Source organism: Moschus berezovskii, chromosome 21 (genome assembly GCF_049115385.1).
Source record: "Moschus berezovskii isolate FMDL1 chromosome 21, NW_MosBer_1.0, whole genome shotgun sequence".
NCBI lineage: Eukaryota > Metazoa > Chordata > Mammalia > Artiodactyla > Moschidae > Moschus > Moschus berezovskii.
The window spans coordinates 37,508,122-37,535,910 of record NC_142480.1 but is presented as its reverse complement, the minus strand read 5'-3'; the positions used below and the strand labels follow the sequence as shown (position 1 = coordinate 37,535,910).

Genomic DNA, 27,789 nt, shown 5'->3' with positions numbered 1-27,789 from the left:
CTAAAATTCTTCAAAGACCCCTATCAAAACCTTTTGACATAGCTTACAAGTAAGTATTTTTTGGTCCTGTTCTTCCCTACAAAATGCCTCACATACCATTTATTTCAACGATGCAAAATAAGGACCCACCACGATTATGAGTACATACTTCTCCCCATACAATGCAACTCCTGTTATGAATTCTAAGTACTTTGCTATGTGTTAATTGAATTCAATAATTATAGAGCACCTACTTCATGGCAAATCTGGCAGGACGTATGCCAGGGCTAAGCATACAAAAAAGAAACAGGTCCTGACTCTCCCCTGGAAGCACAGAGAAAGAAGGAAAATAAGTACAACACAGGAATTTATAATGGAAGATAGCATGATATAGTAGACTAATCATATGGAGTGGGCAGAGAGGTAGAGCAGGCAGTAAGAAAAACAACAGGATAAATATAGCATATTCTCCAGGAGAAACAAATCCCTTTGATGTAAGTAACTTAAAACAGTTTAATATTAATATACTCATTATAAGCAGAATACAAATTACATGAGAGATACAATTAAGTACTTTAAAATTCATGGGCCATTTTGGGTAAAAATGACTATCCAGAGTTAGAATTTAAAGCAATATTACTAAGCAGAAGGATAGTCACGTTAAGTCAGAAACCTTCTTAGAACTGAGCAACTCACACCACCTAAAGGACATTTTCGTTCTGCTGATCCAAAAAGTCAACTCTGGCTGGGCAAAAATTCAGTGAAACACAACTGGATGGTCAAAATGATTCTGTTACAATCAGCCTATACCTCTTTAGAGGCTTCAGATATGGCAAGAAGGTTTGCAGACAACTGAGGAATCCTGATTGAAGGCAGGAGGAGAAGGGGATGACAGAGGACGAGATGGTTGGATGGCATCACCAACTCGATGGACATGAGTTTGAGCAAGCTCCGGGAGTTGGTGATTGACAGGGAGGCCTGGTGTGCTGCAGTCCATGGGGTCACGAAGAGTCACACATGACTAAGCAACTGAACTGAGGAATCCTGAACCTACTAACCTACTTGGTCAGATTAAAGTTACCTGTAATTATGCAAAGGAAGTCTAAGAAGACCAAGAAAAGTTTATACTGGTGCCAATTCCTGCTGAGATGCTGAGTCAGCAAAATCACTGATGCTCTTTCAGATCAGCCCTTCGGGAAATTACACAGGAAAAAATGGAGAAACCTATGAAAAACACCTGGGATGACAAGGACCCATTTCGAATTGTTATGTGTGGAATGATGGTTTTGGCCTGAGGCAACAGGCAGCCCACCAAAACCATGGGATAACAAAACAGAAGAACTGTTGAACTTCAATTTTTGCTTTCCTTGGGTCCCAACACCTATGTGCACACAACCTGGTCCCATCTGTGGGACAACCTCTGGTCTCCAGTCCTCAGAAAAATAGCAGCTGAGAAAAATTGCTGGATACACACTAATCTGCCCTGGATGTTTCTTCAATCACCCTCTCCTCCTACACAAATCTCTTCCTCAAGAGAAAAAGGTAAAGAAGTGACCCAAAGTTATACTATATGGTGGTAGGAGTGACTGACTCCAGCCCCAGAGTGCCTGGGGCTCTCTAACTCCTGCCCTGATATCATCGGGACATAAACCCGATGCTCTCCTACATAAGTATTGTCTGACAGTGTAAAATATCAAGTACCAAAAAGTAAATGCAAAACAAGATGTTTTGGTCTGTTTGAGGTACTGTTACAAAATACCATAGACATGATGACTTCAACAGAAATACTTTCTTACAGTTCTGGAGGCTGGAGGTCTGTAACTATGGTGCCAGCAGGGTCAGGCTCTGGTGAGATCTCTCTTTATGGCCTGAAGATAACAACAAGTCTTATAAAAGCACTAACCTCACTGGAACAAGGCCCCACCTACATGAACTCATCTAAGTTTATTATCTTCCAAAGGTCCCATCTCCACATACCACACACTGGGGGTCACGGCTTCAGCATACAGATTTGGAGCAGGGGAAATGATATACAAATATTCAATCCATAACATCCATTTTTTTTAAAGGGGGATATTTGATCCTAACATCATACCATATGAAAAATCAATGGCAAGAATTTAAACATCAAAAACAACTTTAAAAAACTCAGTGGAAAAGATGACTATCATTTGATATCAGCAAGGAACGATTTCACTATATTAAGAACCACTGTTCATCAAAAAATACCTTCAAGAAAGTAAAAATACAACTTATAAACTAGCATAAAGTATTCACAATACACACAACTTACAATGCATTATTATCAACAACACATAAAGCAGTAGCATACACATACAAACACATTCGGAACATCACCAAAAAAAATTAGCAAGAGACAATAAAGAGGCATTTCATGGCAGAACACAAACATATAACCAAGACATGTACAAAAAACTGTTCATGACAAAGGATTACAGATCTTCAAAGCAAGGCCCTGTGTCATGAAAAACAGTGAAAAGCTTTGAAATGGACTAAAAACAAACAAATAATTAAACAAACAACCTAGTGAGTGTTCTCTTGAACTCACAACATTCATTACCTCCACCTTTCATTGCCTTTGGGAAATTTTTCAGTTTGACAAAATGTAGAAAATTGATGATAATGCGAACTATTCTTGTGTATAACAGAGCAAATTAGTTATGTCCAGTGGATTACAATTGATAATTGCCCAGGAAACAGACCAATTTTTGCACCGATTTGAAAATTTTATTTCAGCATTCCTTTACTACATATAAATAAGTAGTCCTTCAAATTTCCCTTTGAATTGATTTAAACATCTTACCAGTTTCCTCATTAGTGAGTTAAATAAAATACTTGACAAGTGCTCATTTTATATCTGTATGAGAGTCACAATTATACCTCCTTTTAAAAATCCTTTGTGACCTCAATTAAAATTCAACATCAACCACTGTGATTTAAAAAAAAGAAAAAAAACCTTTCACAGCAAATGAGGAACAGAAAGGGCTATTCAATCCAAGGATAATGTCATGATGAATGACTGACAATTTTCTCCCTAAAATCAGGAACAAGCCAAGGATGTCTACTCTCATCACTTGAATTAAAAGTTATACTGGAGGTTCCAGTGTGTAAAATAAGGCAAGGGAAAACTGAGACAATGAGGGGAAGAAGTAAAACTGTCTTTGATTATATACCTATCACAATTACATAGTAAAGCTTGGAAAATCTTAAGTAAAAAAGCTATTAACAAAGGCCAATATACAAAATTAAATTCTATTTTTATATGCTAGTGATGAATAACTTGAAACAAAACATTTAAAATGTCACTACAATAACAAAAAAATCAAAATAAAAGACTTATACACTGAAAGCTAAAAAAAAATACATAGCTCTTAAGAAATTAAAGATTTAATTTTAAAGTGTTAAGATGTCTACTCACTTCAATTTGATCTGTGGAATAAATAGTGTGAAGTAAAATCTATAAACGATATTTTCAGAAAATGAAAAGTTGATATTAAAACCTATATGTCAGTGGATTTTAATATTTAAAGGAAAAACAAAGAGCCTAGAAGAGCCAAAACAAATTTTTAAGAAAAACAAAATTAGAGAACTTACTCTGCTTGACTTCAAAACTTAAAAACCTACTCTAATCAAAATAGCATGTTATCAACAAAAATAAAAAAATATGTATCAATGGAACAGACATATACATGTATAGTCAACTGATTTTTGATGACAAAAAAGTCATCAAAGCAATTCAATGAGAAAAAAATCTCTTTAACACATGGTACTGGGAAAACTGGTAATTCACATGCAAAAAAATGAAGGAAGACCCTAAATTAATACTAAATACAAAAGTTAACCTAAAATGGATCAAACATCAAATTGTAAGACCTGAAACATATGCCTAAAGTAATACGTTTCTTAGGTGAAAACATAGAGCAAAAGCTTCACGACATTGGATTTGGCAATGATTTCTTGAATATGACACCAAAGGCACAGGTAAGATAAAACAAACTGGACTCATGAAAAGTTTTAAATTTTGTACACACAAAGACACTATGCATGAAATAAAAACATAAGCCACAGAATGGAAGAAAATATTTGCAAATCACATATATGATGAGAGAATAATATTCAAAATATATAGAGAACTCCTAAAACTCAACAACAACAAAAAAACAAATAACCCTACTTAAAAATGGGCAAAGGACTTAAATTGACATTTCCCCCAAGAAGCTTTATGAATGGTCAATAAGCACAGGAAAAGATGCTCAGCATCACTAATCATTCAGTTCAGTTCAGTCACCCAGTGGTGTCCAACTCTTTGCGACCCCATGAACTGTAGCACGCCAGGCCTCCCTGTCCATCACCAACTCCCGGAGCCTACCCAAACCCATGTCCGTTGAGTCGGTGATGCCATACAACCATCTCATCCTCTGTTGTCCCCTTCTCCTCCTGCCCTAAATCTTTCCCAACATCAGGGTCTCTTCAAATGAGTCAGCTCTTGACATCAGGTGGCCAAAGTATTAGAGTTTCAGTTTCAACAACAGTCCTTCCAATGAACACCCAGGACTGATCTCCTTTAGGATGGACTGGTTGGATCTCCTTGCAGTCCAAGGGACTCTCAAGAGTATTCTCCAACACCACAGTTCAAAAGCATCAATTCTTCAGCACTCAGCTTTCTTTATAGTCTCACACCCATGCACGACTACTGGAAAAACCATAGCCTTGACTAGACGGACCTTTGTTGGCAAAGTAATGTTTCTGTTTTCTAATATGCTGTCTAGGTTGAGCATAACTTTCCTTCCAAGGAGTAAGCGTCTTTTAATTTCATGGCTGCAGTCACCATCTGCAGTGATTTTGGAGCCCCCCAAAATAAAGTCTGACACTGTTTCCACTGTTTCCCCATCTATTACCCATGAAGTGATGGGACCAGATGCCATGATCTGAGTTTTCTGAATGTTGAGCTTTAAGCCAACTTTTTCACTCTCCTCTTTCACTTTCATCAAGAGGCTCTTTAGTTCTTCTTCACTTTCTGCCATAAGGGTGGTGTCATCTGCATATCTGAGGTTATTGATATTTCTCCTGGCAATCTTGATTCCAGCTTGTGCTTCCTCCAGCCCAGCGTTTCTCATGATGTACTTTGCATAGCAGTTAAATAAGCAGGGTGACAATATACAGCCTTGACGTACTCCTTTTCCTATTTGGAACCGGTCTGTTGTTCCACATCCAGTTCTAACTGTTGCTTCCTGACCTGCATACAGGTTTCTCAAGAGGCAGGTCAGGTGGTCTGGTATTCCCATCTCTTTCAGAATTTTTCACAGTTTATTGTGATCCACATAGTCAAAGGCTTTGGCATAGTCAATGAAGCAGAAATAGATGTCTTTCTGGAACTCTCTTGCTTTTTCGATGATCCAGTCATTAGAGAAATGCAAATTCAAACCACAAGATACCATCTCACACCCAACAGAATAGCTACTATGAAAAAAAACAGCTAACAATTTTAGGCAAAATGTGTAGAAACTGGAACATTTGTGCATTGTTCAGGAGAATCTCAAATGGTATTTCTGCTGTGGAAAACAATATGGTGATTCCTCAAAAATGAAAAAAATATAGAATTACCATATGATCCAGCAATTCCACTTCTGAATATAAACCAAAAGAACTGAAAGCAGGATCACAAAGAGATATTGGTACACCAAAGTTCATAGGAGCATTTTTCATAATAGCTAAAACATGGAAGCAACCCAAGTATTTATTAACAGATGAATGGATAAGCAAAATATGATATATACATATAACAGAGTATTATTCAGCTTTATAAAGGAAGCAAAAATATACTGCAACAGGGATAAAGCTCGAGGATATTATGCTAAGTGAAATAAGCCAGTCACAAAAAGACAAATTACTGTATGATTCCACTTACATGAGGTACTTTGAGTAGTCAGAGTCATAAAGACAGAAAGCATTATCTTGGTTGCCTGGGACTGGAGGGAAAGGAAAATGGGGATTTGTTGTTTATTGTCTACAGAGTTTGCTTCACAAGATGAAAAGAGTTATGGGGGTGACTCCCCTGGTTGTTCAGTAGTTGGGAATTCGCCTTGCAATGCATAGGTTTGATCCCTGGTCGGAGAACCAGGATCCCACATTCCACAGAACAACTAAGCCCAAGGGCATTGCAACTACTACTAAGCCTGTGAACTACAACTAGAGAGTCTACAACTAAGACCCGAGGTAGCCAAAAAGATTAATTTTTAAAAATTAAAAAAAAAAAAAAGAAGAGTTATGGGGATAGATGGTGGTGATTGCTGCACAATCACAAAAGGATTTAAAACCACTGAACTGTATACTTAAAAATGGTTAAGATGGTAAATTTTATGTTATGTATATTGAACCACACATTTTTTAAAAGACACTAAAAAGAGAGAATGGGAGGAAAGAACTTTATGATGGTGAAAACATATGATTCTTTAAAAAAAAGGTGACAGATCAGAATAGTGGTTCACTGTGGTGAGGGAAAAGAATATCAAGGAAGGAGCCTGAGGAAACTGAAGCAGTAATAAAAAATATTCTAAATTTTCATAGGAGTGTGGATTATACAGGTATATGCATTTGTAGAAACTCACTGAACTATATATATTTCAGATCTGCATGTTTTATTGTAGCACTGAAAATCATACCTAGTTTTTAAAAGTTTTTTTAAAAGATCACAATTAATTCTATTTTAGATCATTCAGCTAGCAAAATTTTAAAGTATAAAAACACCAAGCATTGTAGAGACTGTAAAACAACTGGATCTGTTACACACTAATGGTAGAAGGATAAAATGGGGCAATCATTTTGGAAATAAATTTTGGATTATCCCTTTAACATTTAGTACCATATAACCCAGCAACTCCATTCATAATTACATAGTGCAAGAGAATCTCTTGCACATGAACTACTATGAGTCATGTATAGGAATGTTTCTTGCATCAGTGTTCAAATTAGCAAACACCTGAAGACTGAATTTTTTATCACTCAATCCCAGAAATATATCGTGTGATAACTAAGGATATCAGGTTCAAACATTAAAGGTGTCTTTATGTTTTAAAGACAACTCAGTTTAAGCATGTATATATTATCATTTTATTCAGTGTGTGTGTACAGTATAAATCCAAAGTTAAGGCACAGAATTAAGGTACCATAATGATTTTTTAGCATATTAAAAAGCAGAGACATCACTCAGTCGATAAAGGTCCTTTGAGTTAAAGCAATAGTTTTTCCAATAGTCATGTACAGATGTGAGAGTTGGATTATAAAGAAGGCTGAGCTCTAAAGAACTGATGATTTTCAACTGTGCTGTTGGAGAATACTCTTGAGAGTCCCGTAGACTGCAAGGAGATCAAACCAGTCAGTGCTAAAGGAAATCAATCCTGAATATTCACCGGAAGGACTGATGCTGAAGATGCAACTCCAATACTCTGGCAACCTGATGCAAAAAGCTGACTCACTGGAAAAGACCCTGATGATGGGAAAGGTTGAAGGCAAAAGGAGAAGGGGGCAGCAGAGGACGAGATAGCTGGATGGCATCACGAACTCAATGGACATGAGTTTGAGCAAACTCTGGGAGATAGCAAAGAACAGGGAAGCCTGGCATACTGCAGTCCATGGGATTGCAAAGAGTCAGGCACAACTGAGTGACTGAACAACAACAATGATTTTTTTTTTTAAGGTAGAATTTATTCTTTCAACTGGCTTTTAGGGAAGTAAAGGATGGAACTTATCTAAATTGTTAGTTACATCATTGACACTATATTCATACACAAAATATCCTGCAGCTGTGAACACAAATGAAGTAGAGCTAAGTATGCAGAAAGATTTCCAAGATATGGAAATAAGTTGAAACATCAAGAAGCAGAACAGTACATCTTCACAGATTAAAATGAATTCCATAAGATATTTAAAATTTTATATATATATTTGCAAAAACAACTTGAAAGCTAATAAACTACTAATGGTACTTTCTTCTGAAGAGAGGGACAGAGGATCTAAGGTGAAAGGAAGACTTACTTTTCACTGTAAATGCTTTATTACTATCTGAATTTCTGACTATGTACCTGTTTTTCAATTTACTTGGAGGGAAGGGAAAAAGATGCTCTCAAAATACTTTATGTTCTGGCAAGCAACCTCTCCATGCCTCATAGGAGGGGAAGAGCCAAAATAATTTTGAATAAGAACAAAATAGGAGAACTCAAAATAGGAGTATTGTGAATTCAATACTACAAAATCTACAGTAATCAGACAATGTGGTACTAGCACAAGAGAAGATGTATAAATCAATGGAATTTATTTGAAATTCCAGAAATAGCTTCCCAGGTGACACTAGTGGTAAAGAATATGCTTGCTAATGAAGGAGACACAAGAGACGCAGGTTTGACCCCTGGATTCAGAAGATCCCTGGGTCTGGAAGATCCCCTGGAGTAGGAAATGGTAACCTGCTCCAGTATGCTTGCCTGGAAAAATTCCATGGACAGAGGAGTCGATGGCCTACAGCCCATGGGGTTGCAAAGAGTCAGAAATGACTGAACATGAACACAATATTCATTAAAGGCAACAAGCTAATTCAATGGCCTAGGACAACTGGTTATCTGAACGCAAAAGAATGAAGTTGAGCCTCTACTTCACATCACATATAAAAATTAACTCAAAATAAAACACAGACCTAAATTTAAGAACTAAAACAGTAAAACTCATATTTGAAAGAAAGTATGAATTAATCTCCATTACCATGGATTTCTTAGATAAAACACCAAAATCATAAGCGATAAAAGAAACAGATAAAAATAAAATCTTTGTACTTCAAAGAACAATACAGAGAAAATGAAATGACAACTCACAGAAGGGGAGAAAATATTTGCAAATCATATATTTCATAAGTGACTTTATCCCGGATATATAAAGAACTCTTATAATCACAGAATAACCTAATTTTCAAATGGGCAAAGGATTTGCATAGGCCTTTCTCAAAAAAAGATATACAAATGGCCGTTAAGCACATGAAAATATATTCAACATCATTAGCCATTAGGGAAGTACAAATCAAAACCACAATGAGTGGTTTACAACCATTAGAATAGCTGCAATTAAAAAAAAAAAGAGGACAATAACAAATGTTGGTGACGATATGGCAAAACAAATCATACACTGCTGGTGGGAATGTAAAATTATACGGTCTTCTTGCAAAACTATTTGGCAGTTCCTCAAAATACTAGACATGGATTTACCAAATGACCCAACAATTCCACTCTTAGGTATATAACTGAGAGAAATGAAAACATGTACACACAAAACTCATACACAACTGTTCATAGCAAAATATTCATAATAACCAAAATGTAGAAACAATCTAAATGTTCACCAACTAATGAACAGATAAGCAAAATATAGTATATACATATTGCAGAGTACAGCTCCTGCCCAAGAAATCCACCTGTGACTTTTCCAACCCAGCCAAAAATTACTACAAAGGACCCAGAAGACCTCACATGGGAAACCTGCTCTTCCCTCACCAGATTTGGTGCACAGCCAGTGCACTGCAGTCTCTGAAGAAAGTTGTGGTCAGGGATGCAGGCCCCCAGGTTGACCATGCTCTTTAGCATAGCTGCATCCCTAGCCCAGGTACATTCTTTCAGAAGTTTCTTTAATCTGTGGCCTGCACCTGAGGCCTTTCCTCAGGTGCTTCTTCTGGGATCTTCTCATTAGGAAGGAAACATTAGAGGTACTTTTTCTCTATTCTGACTCAATACTCTTTCACTCTAGTCCTTCCATCTCAGCCTCCAAATAGCCCTGGGTCCATAAAACTGCAGGAACCTTTTGTTTAGCGCTCCCTCAGCTGTGAGAGGACTCCCCCCGCCACTCTCCCACCCCCATACTGATTCTCCTGAGTGAGAGGACCTGTACTTTCTCAGGTGTAGCCTCTTGCTTATACTATCTCAGTAAGTGAATAAAGGCTAGACCCATATTTTCATTTTAGAACGTTGTTTTCAACCAGCTACTCTTGACACTTGGAAGCTCAGTACTACCCCTACCCTCAACCCCATCTCTCCCTCTGTCTCTCTCAAGTCAGCTAAATCCCTGACACATACAATAGAATATTATTTAGCCATAAAAAGGAAAGAAGTACTGGTTCATGATGAATGAACTATGGATGAACCTTGAAAACTTTATGCTAGATGAAAGAAGTAAGTCACAAAAGACTACACACTGTACAATTTCATTTATCTGAAATGTCCAGAATAGGCAGCTCTACAAAGAGAAAGTAGATTAGCAGCTGCCTGGGACTGAGTAGAGGGAGGAATGAGAAGTGACTGCTAATGAGTACTGATTTCTCTTTGGAGTAATGAACATATTCTAAAATTAGACTGAGATGACAGTTGCATAACTCAGTAAATTTAATTAAAAACCACCAAAATTAAATAAACAAGTGAATTTTATCATATGTAAATTATTTCTCAGTAAAGCTGTTTTTTTTTAAAATGTTAGTTCCCAACATTCTCAGAGAACTAGCAAAATGAAAAATGGATAAAAGCAGAATATACTGCTTTGTAAAGGAGTTTGTAAAATTCCTTTAAACAATGTAAAGGTACTGAAGGACTCTGAGTCATGGACTAACATGATGACATTTATCTTTTAGAAAAAGCACCCTTATAAGTGTGACAAGAATGGCTTAGGGCGGAGCTGGATTCAAGGTGGAAAGACCAGATGACAGACTTATAATGGTATATTTTAAAAAATCAAAAGATGAAGAAGATTTGAGCCAAGACACATAAGAAAAGGAAAAGGGCTATGATACTATCGTTGGAGTAGAACACCAGCCCCAGAAATCAAACACTAACATACTAAAGGATATATCCTTATTTTATAAGCCCCCCCAAACCGTGGGAACTAAAGAAAATAATCAGCTCCAAGAGAACAAAGTGGTAGAAAACTCTTAATAACAGAACTAGTAAAATAGTTATCGGATATTATAATCTATGATTTAACTAATTAAAGGTTTGCCTTTAAGAATATCAGATTATAATACCAATATCTTTCTCAAGTCTGTGTCAGAGAACAGCTGTGTGAACTCCATCTTTGAGTATGAAAAACAAAGTAAAAATTCACTCAAAACTATTTTAATCACTAGAACCAGCTCCATTCATTTCAATCAAATGTCCTACAAATTAAAAGTAAGCATGCTATATATGTAGCTTTATAATAAATAGTGAAGTGAAGTGAAGTGAACTCGCTCAGTCATGTCCGACTCTTTGCAACCCCATGGACTGTAGCCTACCAAGCTCCTCTGTACGTGGGATTCTCCAGGCAAGAATACTGGAGTGGGTTGCCGTTTCCTTCTCCAGGAGATCTTCCCAACCCAGGGATCGAACCCAGGTCTCCCACATTGGAGGCAGACACTTCACCATCTGAGCCACCAGGGAAGCTCATAATAAATAGTACTTGCTTCCTATTAAAACTCAGAGGAAAAGACATTAAATTTTTAAAGCCTTAAATTTTTCAGAAACAATTATTTCTCATTATAAATACATTTTAAAATACAAGTGTATTCATAAAAAATCTCACCTTGGGTTTTCAGAAAAATCCACAGAAAAATATTTATAGCATAAGTTCCAGTTTAGGCAGACACCTGAATTGAAAAAAAAGGAAAACAATATGGTCAATATGACTAAATCTGAGTAGGGAACTTAATTTTTTCAAGAGGAGAAACCTAACTTGACTGTTCAAATTTTATGTTCAAATTGTTCTTTAGAAACCTGTATACTGTCAAGGATATTAATTCTGCTAAACTTTCTATCATCTATAATTATTTAACATTTTGACAACTCTTGAAATAAAAAAAAATATCAAAAAACATATATTAACAAGAGATGAGGGGAATCAATTCAAGAGGAATATTTTTCTTTTACCGGCTCAAGTTTTCAAAAGAAAAGGCATTTTCTAAAAGTCTGCACTCCCTATAAAATCACCATGATGACCTCCTATCCTCACAAAAATGACAGTACTCAAAATATCTAGAAATGAAAAAGTAAACCACAGCGTGTGTTTATAAAACTTAAGTAAAAGGGAAGAGTATATGAAACAAATGGCTAATAAACTATGAAAACTCATCTATATTGGCCAAGGAAATCAAACTGAGATATCATCTTTCATCAATAAAATTAGAGTTGTTTTTAAAATAAGATGTTAGTTATTAGTGCTGTTCCAATTATCCTCCTTCTGAGACTCACAGTAGAATTGTACTTCACTGCCCTGTATCATCTCTGTTTGGACTATGTGACTTGCTTTAGCCACTGAAATGTACATAGACATATGAGATACTATCAAGCATAAGTTTCAGGAACAAGTACACAATTGGAAGGCCTACCCAACTAACAAGATGGAGCTCTGATTAGGATGCTTCACTAAATGACTGCAAAGAGAGAAAGAGAAGACACTGTTGATATGTGTTAGACATGGAGAATGAGCAAAAAATAAACTTTGTTATATTAAACCACTGAGATTTGGAGGACTGTTACTATAGCATAATCTACCACTATACTGATAGCCACTAATGATAACATAATACAATTACATAATTATAATAATACAATGATGCAATATAATGGGCATCTTTGCACACTGTTTGTGGAAGTGTAAGTAGGTAAAATCTTCCCTAGAAAGCAATTTTGCAATGCACAAGAGCCTTAAAAAGTTAAAACCATTTGATCTAGTAACTTTTTCTTTTAGAACTTTGTCCTAAATAATAAAAAATCCAAACAAATATTTATATCATAGCACATTTATGACTGTAAAGAACTGGAAACAAACTAAATGTTCAAATGATTGTTTAATAAGTTAGAATAAGCAATCATTAAAATTATGTATCATAAATGCTTAATGACTAGTAGAGGAAACTGTGTGAACTTTATTATCTATTCAGTTTTTCTGTATATGCAATTCTAGAACAGACATAACTAATCCATAGTGACAGAAAGCAGGCCAGTTGTTACAATAGACAACGTTGTTGAAAGAACTAACTACAAAGGTGTTTAAGAGAAACACTGATGGCCATGTTCTATGTTTTGATTGTTGTGGTGACCATAGGGATATATACATTAGTTAATACTTATCAAACTATACTGCACATTAATCATATCTTACTAAAGTTGATTTTTAAAATAAAATTTAAAAATGCTTAATGACAGGAAAATGTTCATCTACTGAGTAATTTGAATTATGTATAATGCATACATGTGCACAGAAAAAGACTAGAACTACCCACTCCAGTGTTCTTGCCTGGAGAATCCCGGGGATGGGGGAGCCTGGTGGTCTGCCGTCTATGGGGTCACACAGAGTCGGACATGACTGAAGCGACTTAGCAGCAGCAGCAGCAGCAGCATGATGTCAGTAGTACTTTACATAAAGATTATAGGTAATTCAAGTTTTTCCACATGTTTTGTACTTTCAAAATGCTCCGAGTAAATATGTACTTTTATGTTTATGTTAATGTCATTTTATGGAGAACCAAGGTCTGAAACCTAGAATCAGTCTGAGGTTTTATTAATTTATCCATTCAGTATTGATTGCATGCTTCCATGTACAAACAGCAGTCTGTGTGGCTAGAGTTATGGTTCTGAACCTGGGTGCTATTTTCCCAAGGTTCAGTTAGATGTGCCAATGAAAGTACAAGCATCAACAATCTGCAAGCCACATCTGTTTATCACCTTTATACCAGCAAATGATAGTTAGGTCATGAATATTTTTAAGAATTGTATGCATTAGTTATTATTTATTTACCTAGTCTTTCTGAAAATAAGCTTAAAACTTACATAATATTTAATATTGACATGTACTGCTTTGAATTTATGTATTTTAATTATGTTTATGAATATTATGATTATATGCATTGATAAATATTCATTAAATTTTTATTATTTAATCATTTATTTAAACAAAAGCTTTTACAAATATAAAAATCACTACAGTGCTTATAATTATAACATTAATAGTAGAAAAATATAAATAAAACACAGAAAAGAGATAAATGTGGCAATGAAGATAGTGTTAAACAAAAAGAACCAGGAGTATTAGGTTAATCAAATAGAAACATACAATGATATACCTTATAAGCTATCATCAATAGGGAAGGATATAATAGGAAATATTTGTCACAGAGCATGGCAATTCAAGATAGAGGGGACAGGAGTTAAATATGAAAAAGTGTACTATCGTCTCATGTCAGAAATATCAAAGATACCTACTCTATTACAAGGAATACATATGAAGCAAAAAACTGGGGCAAACATAAAAGAGAGTCTGATTCAAAAGTAATTTTAAACCAATGGGCACAGAGATTAAATCATTATGTTTAGTTACAACTGTATAATATATTGCTTTCTCAAGTTCGATGTTTGGACTTATTATACATTATATCTAAAAAATGTTCATAGTTTAAAATAAAATACAAATACTACATTATTTATACTAATAATCATTAAGAAGTGCTACAGCAATGTGTGTTTATCAAGATACAGCCATTAAATATCAGAATAAAATAGCCTTAGACATCAAGGATATAACACAATAAATATCTGGGCACTAATCAAAAAATGAGTAAAATATTTGAGACATCAGGGAGCTTTCAAGGCACTTAGAAATGAAGGACACAATCTGAAACACAAAATTATCAAGATGCAAGAAAATGAATAAACAATTTTCGATAAGTACTGACTTCCTGATCTTTAGAAAATATGTTATAACTATGTGTATGTGTTAGTCGTTCAGTCATGTACGACTCTATGCGACCCCATGGACTATAGCCCACAAGGCTCCTCTGTCCATGGAATTCTCCAGGCAAGAATACTGGAGTGGGCTGCTGTTCCCTACTCCTGGGGATCTTCCCAACCCAGGGATTGAACCCCAGTCTCTTGCACTGGAGGCAGACTCTACTGTTTGAGCCACTAGGGAAGCCCAAAATTCTAAGTATTCAATAAAAATACAAGCAAATGGAAAAACCTATCACCAACCTGGTCTTGGTTTCTAAATTTTAGAATCCTTAAGTAATAATTGCCCCAGTTAACAAAATCAAGGGCTAAACTATGGCCTGGCAGCCAAATCCAGTCCATTCCTATTTTTGTCTGGCCCCTGACAATGATTTTTATATTTTTAAGTCAGTTTAAAAAAAAAAAAAAGGAATATTCAATGGAGACAGTATGTAGCCATAAAACTCAAAATATTTACTATCTCGCCCTTTACAGAAAAATTTTTTGCTAACCTCTGAACTAAACAGTTCATAACCAGGTAAAACAGGTCACAGTGGCAGCTCTAATCCAAATTTCAAAGTGTGCCATGGTGTCACAGTATATTACAACTAGAAGGAAGCCCTGAAATCATCTTTACTCCGCATCGTGTTACAAAGGAAGTGCCCAGAAATTCCACTCTTCCTGGTCTACCATCTCCTAAACTCAAGCACTTTACAATCCATCACAACACTGGCTCCCTTTTCTTCTGTGGAGTAATTTGAAAATAAAAGAGAGGTATAGTAGAGTAAATATACTCTCCTCCAGCTCTCCACTGAGCCCTTCTAACAGTCAAATTGACCAAAATGAGCTACTGATAACCATAACTGACCAGCTCAGCATCAAGGGTCATTTCTGTTTTCTCAGCTTCATCTCCTCCTACTATATTCACACATCCTCCATACCAAGCAAATAAACCTACTTAACATTCCTGAAAAAGTATCTTGTTCTTTTTGTCCTGAGGACCTTGGTTTATGCTATTTCCTTCCTGTAGACCAATCCTCCCTTCTCCACCCATCCAAATTTCTACCATCTTTCATGGCCCAATTCAACATTCATGACACTTTCAAAAAGTTTATAATTCTATAGAAAACACAGGTCAGGTTCATACAAAAAAGTAAAAAATAAATATCCCCAAAGGTGTAGCAAACAAAATGTTACAGAAATTCCAAAGAATAAAATGTCAAGGGAACTGTTAGGTAAGGTTTTGGGAAAATCTTTGAATAAGATGTTATCGGACACAGACAGGAAAAGAGGGCATTACAGGAAGTGGAAAAGGAATGACCAAAGGTACAAAAGGAGCAATTTGTTATGGCAAAGATTCTCGCCATCTTTTGTTTCCCTAGATATGGTTCTAGCCAAGTGATGGCATATACAACGTTCTTAATTTCTAAAGAAACTGAGCTACCCAAAAAATGAAATAAGTTACAAAAAAGCACAGATGTAATATGCTGGTTAAGGTAATCAGTATTCAAAAAGTAGACAGTTAATACCTTCTTAAAGTTTTCCATTAGCCTTTGTAAACAACAACAAAAAATACAACATACCTGCTAAACCAAATATAAATTCTGTGCATTTAAGGTTTAATCTGTCATTTTCGTAACATTAAGCACACCAAAAGAACTGAAAGTTTTCACTTTTTAATTATTTTAGCTTCCTTTCTACTGAGTAATTTTATTCCATGGATAGCAAATTTTTGCTCACTCCATACCTAGGGCCTAGTAGATGCTATCTATATACTTTTTGAATTGATATTGGAATATAATATACATTTCACTGAAAATACTCATTCTAATTATTCAGAGTAACAGAAAGCGGAGAGAAAATACGTAACACTGACTGAAAATGCTACAAAAATTAAGCCATAAATAAACTATTACTTCAAAATCTTCCTTGAAGTAAATAATCTATTAATATTTACCAGTATCTCAAACCTTTATTGTAGCCTTTGTTATAATGCTACACACACACATCATCAAGACAGTCATTTTTGCTAAATATAGCTTAAGGGAGAAAAATCACATAATTTGATACCCAGAAAAATGCCAGTAGTTCACCTTTGTATTCTTCACAATTCCTAGCACACAGTGGTGTTTTCAAATCATTCATTGAGTTGAACAGTCATAGAGCAAATGTTTATTCTGCTGTCCTTAGTTCATTATATTTCATACGTATGAGTCATCAGCTCTGACAATAAAAGTAGAACTTGCTGCTGCTGCTGCTAAGTCACTTCAGTCGTGTCCGATTCTGTGTGACCCCATAGACGGAAGCCCACCAGGCTCCCCCGTCCCTGGGATTCTCCAGGCAAGAACACTGGAGTGGGTTGTCATTTCCTTCTCCAATGTGTGAAAGTGGAAAGTGAAAAGTGAAAGTGAAGTCGCTCAGTCGTGTCCGACCCTTAGCGACCCCACGGACTGCAGCCTACCAGGCTCCTCCATCCATGGGATTTTCTAGGCAAGAGTACTGGAGTGGCTTCCCATTGCCTTCTCCAAAAGTAGAACTTACACCACTACAAATCCTTGACATATTTCAAGAGCTCTCAGAAACATGAAGAGAAATCCATGGATATATTCCCTAAATGATACAAGTATAAGAAGATACACCCGTTCACTGTTGTAGATTTGCTATATTTAGATGACTCTTGAATTATTCAAGCATATACCAATATAGCATTGAAGGGGTCCACATACTTGCTCCTGACAGTCTGGAAACAAAAGCTCCTATTCAGATAAAAGATGACAGGCAACAGGAATCTGACAGGCCAGTAATTTACTTTCTTTTCTGCACATTGGAATTTGTAGGCCTCCACAATCATTAAGCAAAATTAGTTTCATGATGTCAGCCAAAAAGCCTCATGGGCAATTGTTTTATGTCATTAAAAAAACCACCATCCTCAATCTGCCTGAATTTGTGTTTGCTCATTAGAAGCCTTTCAGTGATTCAGCAGAGAAGTTGTTTCATTGCACTCTTGCTCTATCAATGCTTGGTGTAGCCCTGAACTGTAACAAATTCCTATTCTCCCTTCTTTCCCTACACCTAAAATAATTTAGATATAGTTGAAGAAGCTAAATATCAAACAGTCTAGCAGTTCTTTACCAATAATGGAGCAATTTCAAAGATACAAATGTGGTATACAAATATTTAACAAACTTAAGAATCAAGGGTCAGATAGAGACATCTTCATCTTCCATCTCTCCTACTTGTTAACGTCTGAATCTGCCACTCTCTCACACTCTGCCTTTGTAAGTGCTATTTCCCCTCAGCTTGGTTAGAATCTCCTCCTTGAATCTGACTTTGGCAAATCTCTAGTCACCATAGAAGTCTTCACTACTTTTCCCCAAAAAGACTCAAGCAGTCCTTCCCCTATGTACTATCTACATATTTTCATTCAGTTCAGTTCAGTCGCTCAGTCGTGTCTGACTCTCCGCAACCCCATGGATCACAGCACGCCAGGCCTCCCTGTCCATCACCAACTCCCAGAGTTCACTCAAATTCATGTCCACAGAGTCGGTGATGCCATCCAGCCATCTCATTCTCGGTCGTCCCCTTCTCCTCCCACCCCCAACCTTTCCCAGCATCAGAGTCTTTTCCAGTGAGTCAACTCGTCACATGAGGTGGCCAAAGTATTGCAGTTTCAGCTTTAGCATCAGTTCTTCCAATGAACACCCAGGATTGATCTCCTTTAGAATGGACTGGTTGGATCTCCTTGCAGTCCAAGGGACTCTGAAGAGTCTTCTCCAGCACCACAGTTCAAAAGCATCAATTCTTCGGCGATCAGCTTTCTTCACAGTCCAACTCTCACATCCATGAATACTTCTCAAATTGGGTATTAACTGTTAGTCTATAGTCAGAGACTGAACACACCTTGGCAGAGCTAATATTCAGTTGCTTTGCACCACTATAGCTTTAAGCATTGTGCTGAAATACTTCTGTAATATGGTCTGGCAAACAGTCACTGCCCTAAACGTCACCAACTCTAAGATAACTGCTGATGGCCCAGTCTCCCTACTATCATCACCACCGCCATCATTCCAACTCAGCAACAAAAGCAGCAAAGCCTGATACAGTGTAAAGAATGGAGGGGTCCTTCAAGACGCCGAGTCTAGTGCTATGGCCATCTTGATTGGCTGATGCCTGTGTTGTAGTGACTAATAAATACTCTTATGACTCTTGCTTCCTGTACAAAGCTTTGTATCCAAAGCATACAGTAGACATTTAATGAACTGTTAATTCTTTATTAAAATGATGAATTAATTAATAACCAGCTCTACTCAATGACCCAAGACCAATGGGTATGCCATCAAACTTATGCAGACGGTAATCAGATTGACAAGAAAAATCCAGGTCCTTAAGTATAAGATAGGAAAAGTTGTCAAGTCTGCCTATTTTCTATGCTTGCTTTCAGCCACTAATAAAAATAAACACTTAATTTGACAATGTGGGCAAAAATCTTCACTGTAATACTTCATAGTGCATGTGATTCAGGGTTGTGGTTTTGTTTTTTATATTATTAAACAAAGTTCTTATAAAATGATACTCTCTATAAAAATACAACAGTGATCACCAAATTCTAATCAGTATCTTGAACAGGAAGACAGGTATCACTAAGTAAGAACACAAGTAATTAATTCAAATGGAGAGGAAAAGGCAAGAATAAGAAAAGTCAGTTAATTATGAATCACATGTCTAATTACAGACTTTGCCAGGGGCTTCAGATATTTCTAATTAGTTTTCCTTGGTATGTTAATTAAAAATAGAACACCATGAGAGAATTTTCTAATCACAGGAATTCACTGAGCATGTAAAATCAAATTTTAAGTTATCTTTCTAATTTAATAATTAAATATTCAATAATATATGATAATTATTTTGAAAGTCATCAATAAAATTCACATCACATTAAAGTCAAGTTACTCAGAACACTATTAAGGTAGTAACAGAATCTTTAAAAAATCTATAGCTGAAAGAAGGATGAATATGCAACTTTAATAAGAAATTTGAACTTTAAATACTGATACACCAATCATTTTAGGTCACTTACTTTCTAGTCGTAAAATCATCTTTCAGTCTATAGTATTAAACAAAATAATGGAGAGAAGAATAATAATCACATTTTCTAAAAGAGAAGCTTAATTATCTAATTTCTACATTGTCCTATTAATCTAATGTCAATTTTTAGTAAAACAACACTGTTCTACATACACACCTGCTAATGAAAAATTCTAGAAGGTAACAAAATCTTAAACAAGAAGCATCATGTAATATTGAGGACAAATCAAGGAAGACCAGCCTAACATTCTATTATTAAATTAGAAACAAGGAAAAAGAAAACAAATACTAATTTTAATTTAATAAAAGCTTTTGAAGTCTTACTAATCCTAATTTGAAACAACCATGTAAATTATCTTGGATATTAGCACAACCATATGAACTCAAACAGCAAATGTACCCAATGAATAGGTTAAGTAATAGTAACTGTAGCTACCGCTTATGGAGTAACTATAATATATGAGACAGAATACAATGTGATTTACATAGATTGTTAATTTTCACAACCACCTTGCAAGATCTCTGCTAGAAATAATCTTGTCAAGGTCAGCTAGTAAGTAGCAGAGTAAAGATTCAAACCACTATTCCACAGGCCCTGTGCTGGCTGCTATACCCCAATGCCTGACAAAATGAGCTCAATGAATTAAGGTAAATCAACTTAGCACTTAAGTCCCATGGTATATTCAGTTCAGTTCAGTTCAGTTGCTCAGTTGTGTCCAACTCTCTGTGACCCCATGAATCACAGCACGCCAGGCCTCCCTGTCCATCACCAACTCCCGGAGTTCACCCAAACTCATGTCCATAGAGTCGGTGATGCCATCCAGCCATCTCATCCTCTGTCGTCCCCTTCTCCCGCCCCCAACCTTTCCCAGCATCAGAGTCTTTTCCAGTGAATCAACTCGTCGCATGAGGTGGCCAAAGTATTGCAGTTTCAGCTTTAGCATCAGTCCCTCCAATGAACACCCAGGATTGAGCTCCTTTAGAATGGATTGGTTGGATCTCCTTGTAGTCCAAGGGACTCTCAAGAGTCTTCTCCAGCACCACAGTTCAAAAGCATCAATTCTTCGGCAATCAGCCTTCTTCATGGTACATTAGCTCTCCTAAATGGATGAAGTCAAGACTGTGGACCACTATCCCAATAGATGCTACCCATCAAAATACCTAAGGAAAATAATGTAACTTTTTAATTATATTTCCAACCCTGTTTTAGGAAATCAACAGTGTTTCCAGTCAGCTTAAGGGTTGTCACAAAATTCTGTTTTCATTAAACTCACTTTGATATAAATAAATAAATTAATAAAAATTAATTTTTAAAAAACTTACAAACACTTAGATGCAGACAAAGCAGAATGCTGAAGGGGAAAAAATCAAGTAAGAGAATATAATTTTTACACCTTTAGAATCTTTTGTCAAGAAATTATAGGACTTCCCTGGTGGTCCAGTGGTTAAGAATCTACCTGCCAGTGAGGGAGACACAGGTTTGATTCCTGGTCTGGGAAGATTCCACATGCCATGGAACAACTGAGCCCGTGCACCACAACTACTGAGCTTGCACTCCAGTGCTGCAACTCCTGAGGCCTGCATACCCTGGAGACCGTGCTCTGCAGCAAGAGAAGCCACCTCAGTGAGAAGCCCTTACACCACAACTAGAGAGTAGCCTCCGCTCGCAGCAACTAGAGAAAGTCCTCCAGCACAGCCAAAAATAAAATAAATATTTCAAAAGGCAGCTATTTTGCATATCTCTCTTCTCCAAAAATGACCCTAAATAAATTGATATGTATAAAGTTACTACATACCTAAAAACGCACATAACAAATGTCTGATGAACAGTAAATGGCTTTGCTAAATGAAGATGAAAAGTGAAAATGGGGAAGAAAAAGAAAACTAAGGGAAAAGAGCTGACTTGCCTCCCAAGCTCCTCACATAAACAGTTCAGTCACTCAGTCGTGTCCAACTCTTTGCGACCCCATGGACTGCGGCACTCCAGGCTTCCCTGTCCACCACCAACTCCCGGAGCTTGCTCAGACTCATGTCCATCGAGTCAGTGATGCTATCCAACCATCTCATCCTCTGTCATCCCCTTCTCCTTCTGCCTTCAATCCTTCCCAGCATCAGGGTCTTTTCCAACAAGTCAGCTCTTCGCATCAGGTGGTCAAAGTACTGGAGCTTCAGCTTCAGCATCAGTCCTTCCAATGGATATTCAGGACTGATTTCCTTTAGGATTGACTGGTTTGATCTCCTTGCAGGTACATAAACAGTACCTGCTGGTAAAGTTCTTAACTTAAAAACAAAACACCTCAAAATACAATTTCCCTGAGAGAAATCTCCTGATACTGTGCTCTAAGAAGTATCACCTATCTTCTTACATCCAAATGCCACCTTCCCTTATCCTGAACAGAGGGATTTTCAATCCCTCTACATTCCAGAGCATACTCTTGAGGATCAACTTTTCTGTTTCTACTGGTTCTTTGAATCGAATATACTGTTTAATCAGCAAAATGAAAAATGTTAAGAGTTGTTTTGATAGAGAAGAACCCTGATGCAACAAGGATACCTTACAGTACAATGTAATTTGAATTTTCTGAAAAGCATAGGGATCCTTCACAGAGATGAAGCCATCTGAAACGTATTTTTCAAAAATCTTTGTTACACGAGTCACTTTCCTACCTTTTCATTTTAAAGAAATCACACTTTTAACAAAAACTGTATTATTTACTACTCATTCATCTTGTTTGTGAATAACCTACATCTTATTTATCACCTGCTGATTCAAAAATCATCTTAGAGCCCAATTTCTTTACTTAACCTAATAAAACTTGCTGAGCTGGCACACAGAAAGACTCCACGTGGTATATTTTTCCTAGCACACCAATGACTATAGTTGGACACGCTGAGACCAAGGGTGACCTTCTCTCCCCACTATACCAGACAGCTAGCCTATAACTTGAATATGCTACTATTTTACATATAAGTTTGAGAAGAAAATTGGCTTACCTGTCATATTTCCTAAAACTATAAACTTTTAAGGATTGTACTGATTTCTTATAGGAACAAAATGCATATATCTCAGAAAAATCAAGCAAAAATTTGTAGATCCTGTTACACTTTCAAAAAGATCAGTCACATAACAGTTTTAAGAAGTATCTCATTTCTTTAGCAAACTACAAAAGGTGATTTCCCTTTCTTTGATATGCACAGACAGTGCAAATTATAATCAAAGGCTAAATGAAATGGTTCTAAATGAAATTCTTGCTTCTTCCATAAAGTACAAAATCCAGGAATCTTGCTATTTCAAGCTATTATTTACCTTACAAACCACATTTAATTAGAGTTTAGTATATAGGGCTTAATTATAGTATGTTATTTGCTGCATTCTAAAGTTATTAGAAAATAACAAAATCTTTCCTTCTGCTGACATTCTAAACTACATTTTTAACTCCACTGTGCATAAAAATTTGTAACAATAACCTTTTATGTCTTACTGGGTTTGGGGCTGCTAATACCATTGCATACCTATTTGTTGAAATAAATCCTTTTAAAAATCGCACTGCCAATTCTTCTTGGCCCTAGAAAAGAGACATGTCAAAAACTCAACTAGAAAGCAAATAAATCAAAAAACATTTGAAATGTTAAATGATCCTAAAGACCAAATCTGGGTCAAACTACAAAAAGATCCTGGATCTTTGCTACCAAGGAGAATCCTGTTAATTCATTGACATACCAGTCATAGAAAAGAGGTCATCAACATGTCCTTAGCCAAGCAAAACATATTTGCTGAGATGGACTGTGTGCAAGTCGAAGGATTTTGCTTTCCCCCTTCATCTTTCCTTGATCTTCAAGAAACAACTGTAGGCTAGCTGAGACTATCTTGTTTATCTGTTTCTAAAGGGATATAACTGTTAACCAGGCCTTTCCCAAAAGTACTACAGCCTTCTCCATTGGGTTACAAGTTATATTAGCAATGAATTAACTGTGTTCAGTTAGAAAACAGGAAAGAAGGAAAAGGCAGACTGTAATACTGCTGAGAATCTGAAGTAATACACACATTTTCCCCAAAGAAATAAAAGTAGCTGAGTATCCATGTATTTCAAATGGAATCTCAAAGATCTAGGGGCATCCACAGTAAGGCCTTCCCACAAGTAGCAAAAATCTATCAATCCTTCTGACAGTTCCTGGAATTAGCATTCTCCATGGACTTCAAAGTCATAAGAGAACGGGAGTCATACCTGAAGAAAGCAATGAAGAATAAAATGTAAAAGAGTTCAAGTATTAAGAAGAAATTAAAGAAACTATCTAGAAACACATATATATCCCAAGATGTACATAACTTGATAAAAATAGCAGTTATCAAACACCTTCACATAGACAATTCTGTATCCTCTGGGAAGAATGGCAGATAAGAGAAGCTATTTTCTGACTGAACACACTAGGCCACAGTTCCCCACATCAAACATATGCAGATAAAGGGGTTACCTGTAAATATTCTGGACTATATGTATAGAATGGAAACTGTTCACTGCCAATCCAAGGGCTGACTCAACTCTATACACACCAGCAGGGACCTCTGAGAGGGTTGGTTATGTCTAGAACCTTCATAAAAGATTCAATTGGCTTTGAAACAGGGTATTAGAAACTCTTAGAAAGGGAAAAGGTTTCCATTTACCTCAGCCCACACCCAGGAGACATCAAAACAATATGTTGGTCACAACAACGGGGTCTGTTTTAACCAACCATATGCAGATCTGTGCAAAATGCTAGTTTTCAATCCTGTTAGAACTACCACCCATCTAAAAACAAAACAAACAAAAAAAAAACAACCACCAGACTTTTCTTCCTCTACGATGACTCAATTTCTTTGAGTGCGTATTTTATTTATGAGTTTGCTTGTTTAGGCTGTGCTAGGTGGCACGTGGGATCTTCCATCTTTCTGCAGCATGCGGGATATCTAGTTGCATCATGTGAACTCTTAATTGTAGCTCGTGGGATCTAGTTCCCTGACCAGGGATTGAACCCAGGCCCCCTGCATTGGGAGCTTGGAGTCTTAGCCACTGGAGCACTAGGTAAGTCCCTCAGTGAATTCCCTTATTCTATTTCCTTGACTGGCAAGTGAATAAACTCAGCTTTTATTTTGTTTGGTTTTGTTTTTTAGCCCCAGTGGCCTTTGCTTTACGTTTTGACACCCTGATTTTTCAAGGGTAGGCCTTCCCTTTCCTCCAGCAAAAGCAAATCAGAACTGGTCTGGGAGTTAGTGCTGGTCAATGGCAGGGTCTGCCCTAGCCATCAGAAATACAGGCAGGGAAGCTCATCAGCCATCTGACTCATGGTTGTATCATGCCACTGGTATACCTGAATTCTGCCAGTCAATTAGAATCACCACTTCAGCCACACAGTAATCCTGTGAGTACTAAGTGATAGTGCTGATAAGTAAGAGTTTAGGAGTTAGGACATAATTGATTTTGAAAGACAAATTTCCTTTATATCCTTGTTCTGTCTGTCATGTGTTGATACACAATACAGATGTCAAAGAGATAAGAGAAATTATTTTCTTTATAATTTTACGCATTTGGCTGTGCTGGATCTTTGCTGATACACAGGTTTTTCTCTAGTTATGGCAAGCAGGAGCTACTCTCTAGTTGTAGTGCTTGAGCTACTCACTGCAGTGGCTTCCTTGCTGTGATACATGGACTTTAGGGTGTGCAGCCTTCAGTATTTGCAGCTCCCAGGCTTGAGAGCAGAGGCTCAGTAGTTATGGCACATGGGCTAAACTGTCTAGTGGCATGTGGGATCTTCCTGGACTAGGAATTAAATTCAAGTCTCTCACATTGGCAGGCAGATTCTTTATCACTGAGTCACCAGGGATGCCCCTCAACTATTATTAAGTAACAGTTGTTTTTCTGTCAAAGACAGGCATTCCCCCTACTATTACAAATGGCAAATGGACAGGAGTATTGCTGGAAACCCTGGAACACCATATTCACCAACTTAAGACTATCTACCTTCAAACACACAAAACTTCTTTGAGGGACTTATGTATTAAGTAATTTTAGATTGAAGGACATTTGTCAAATAAAAAAAAGTTTTATTTAAACAATACAAATTAAAAATATGATTTGTTTTATTAGGTCAGACTCCATTCCTCAGCACATCCCAAGCTTTCCTCTTCCCATTCACAGAGACTATTACAGAGATTCTACAGAACTCAAACAGACCAAAAAAAAAAGTTGTGTAGATTTTTAAATTAAGGGAATAACATGAAAAATCATGTTTTAAGGAGATTAAGGGAAGGAGAGGATAAGTTGGGAGATTCACAATGACATATACTTACTACTATACGTAAAACAGATAATTAATAAGGACCTACTGTATAGCACAGGGAATGTTACTGAACACCCTATAATGACCTATATGAGGAAAGAATCTAAAGAGTAGACATAGGTATATGTATTAATATAACTGATTCACTTTGCTGTATACCTGAAACTAATATAACACTGCAAACAACTATACTCCAGTCAAAGTTTTTTAAAAATGAAAATTAATAACATAGCAAAACAATCTGGGGCTGCAGGTGGGAGATAATGGGAACAAGCAGATCAACTCAACATGAGATGCTAACTGGTCCACACAGAATGAGACAATGGGTGACAGAATAGTAAAGAAGAACAGAGCCTGACATGACCAAAAAACTTCATCTTTCTATTACAAATTTAGTTCACCCTGGGAATAAGGCAGATGCAAGTTATTATTTTCTTCGTTTGTCTGATAGAAGAAGGGGAACTTTAAGAGTTCACTTGTGAGGTCCTAAGATGTTCATTTTCTAACAAGGTTACAGAGTGCCTGAAATTCAACCAACAGGAAATCATCCTTTCCAATTACAACATCCTACGGCCCTGGCATTTTCTGCAAAAATGCCTTAGATGGAATAACTTCAGAATCACTCATTTAGCCGTTATTGATGGCAATTAGCTTGTTTGCCTGCTTTCTTCATAAACACCCACCTCCATCCCCACCCCTACCTACATAAAAAGAATCAGGGCAAATACAAGGGTCCAAGAACCTAATTTTAACTGACCTGGATGTGAGACCAAAAGAGAATAAATGCTTTGCCAAAATTAGTACTGAAACCAGATTCGGAGCCAAGAATTTTTAACTTCTAGTCTCAGAGCTTTAAGATAACCTTCATATTTTCTCTGCCCTTGGATACAATAAAAATTAAAAAAAAAATTTAAACTTCCTAATGTAATAACAACAGAAAAAACAAACAGAGGTTTCAAACTTGACTCCATTCTCCTTTGTTGTTGTTGTTTTAACACATTAGTGGGTAAGAGTGGTAATACACAACTAATAAATCAAAGAAGATATCAATCTAAGCTTCCTTCAAGGACTCCTTGCCACAGTCAAGGCAAAGTTCTGATACTATTGCCTAGGTAATAAGGCCCTTAATATTTGACCCCAACAATCTTTTTCAACCTCACCCTTTACCACACTACTTTCCACTTCCTCGTTTACCACCATACCTACTGAATGAATACAGATTCCCAGTGTTCAACTATTCTCATAACTCCATCAGTTCAGTTCAGTTCAGTCGCTCAGTCATGTCTGACTCTTTGCGACCCCATGCATGCACTGTAGCACGTCAAGCTTCCCAGACCATCAGCAACTCCCAGAGCTTGCTCAAACTCATGTCCATTGAACCGGTGATGTCATCCAACCATCTCATCCTCTATCATCCCCTTCTCATCCTGCCTTCAATCTTTCACATCATCAGGGTCTTTTCTAATGAGTCAGCTTTTCCCATCAGGTGGCCAAAAGTATTGGAGCTTTAGCATCAGTCCTTCCAATGAATATTCAGGACTGATTTCCTTTAGGATGGACTGGTTGGATCTCCATGCTGGCCAAGGGACTCTCAAGAGTCTTTTCCAACACCACAATTCAAAAGCAT

At 36.7% G+C, this 27,789-nt stretch overlaps 1 protein-coding gene across 28 annotated transcripts in view; it reads right to left on the bottom strand.

Moving 5' to 3' along the window:
* Positions 1-27,789, bottom strand: part of PEAK1 (pseudopodium enriched atypical kinase 1) — a 337,872-nt gene that overhangs the window by 270,259 nt on the left and 39,824 nt on the right. For 15 of the 28 annotated variants that reach the window (XM_055418074.2, XM_055418075.2, XM_055418071.2 and 12 more), the window contains exon 2: positions 11,584-11,647. The exons of 3 other annotated variants lie outside the window; for them this stretch is intronic. The gene's annotated coding sequence lies outside the window, so the exon portion shown is untranslated. Of the gene's footprint in view, positions 1-233; positions 304-11,583; positions 11,648-12,385; positions 12,431-23,360; positions 23,414-27,789 lie in introns of all 28 variants that reach the window. 10 more of the 28 variants (XM_055418081.2, XM_055418088.2, XM_055418090.2 and 7 more) reach the window with 4 other exon arrangements.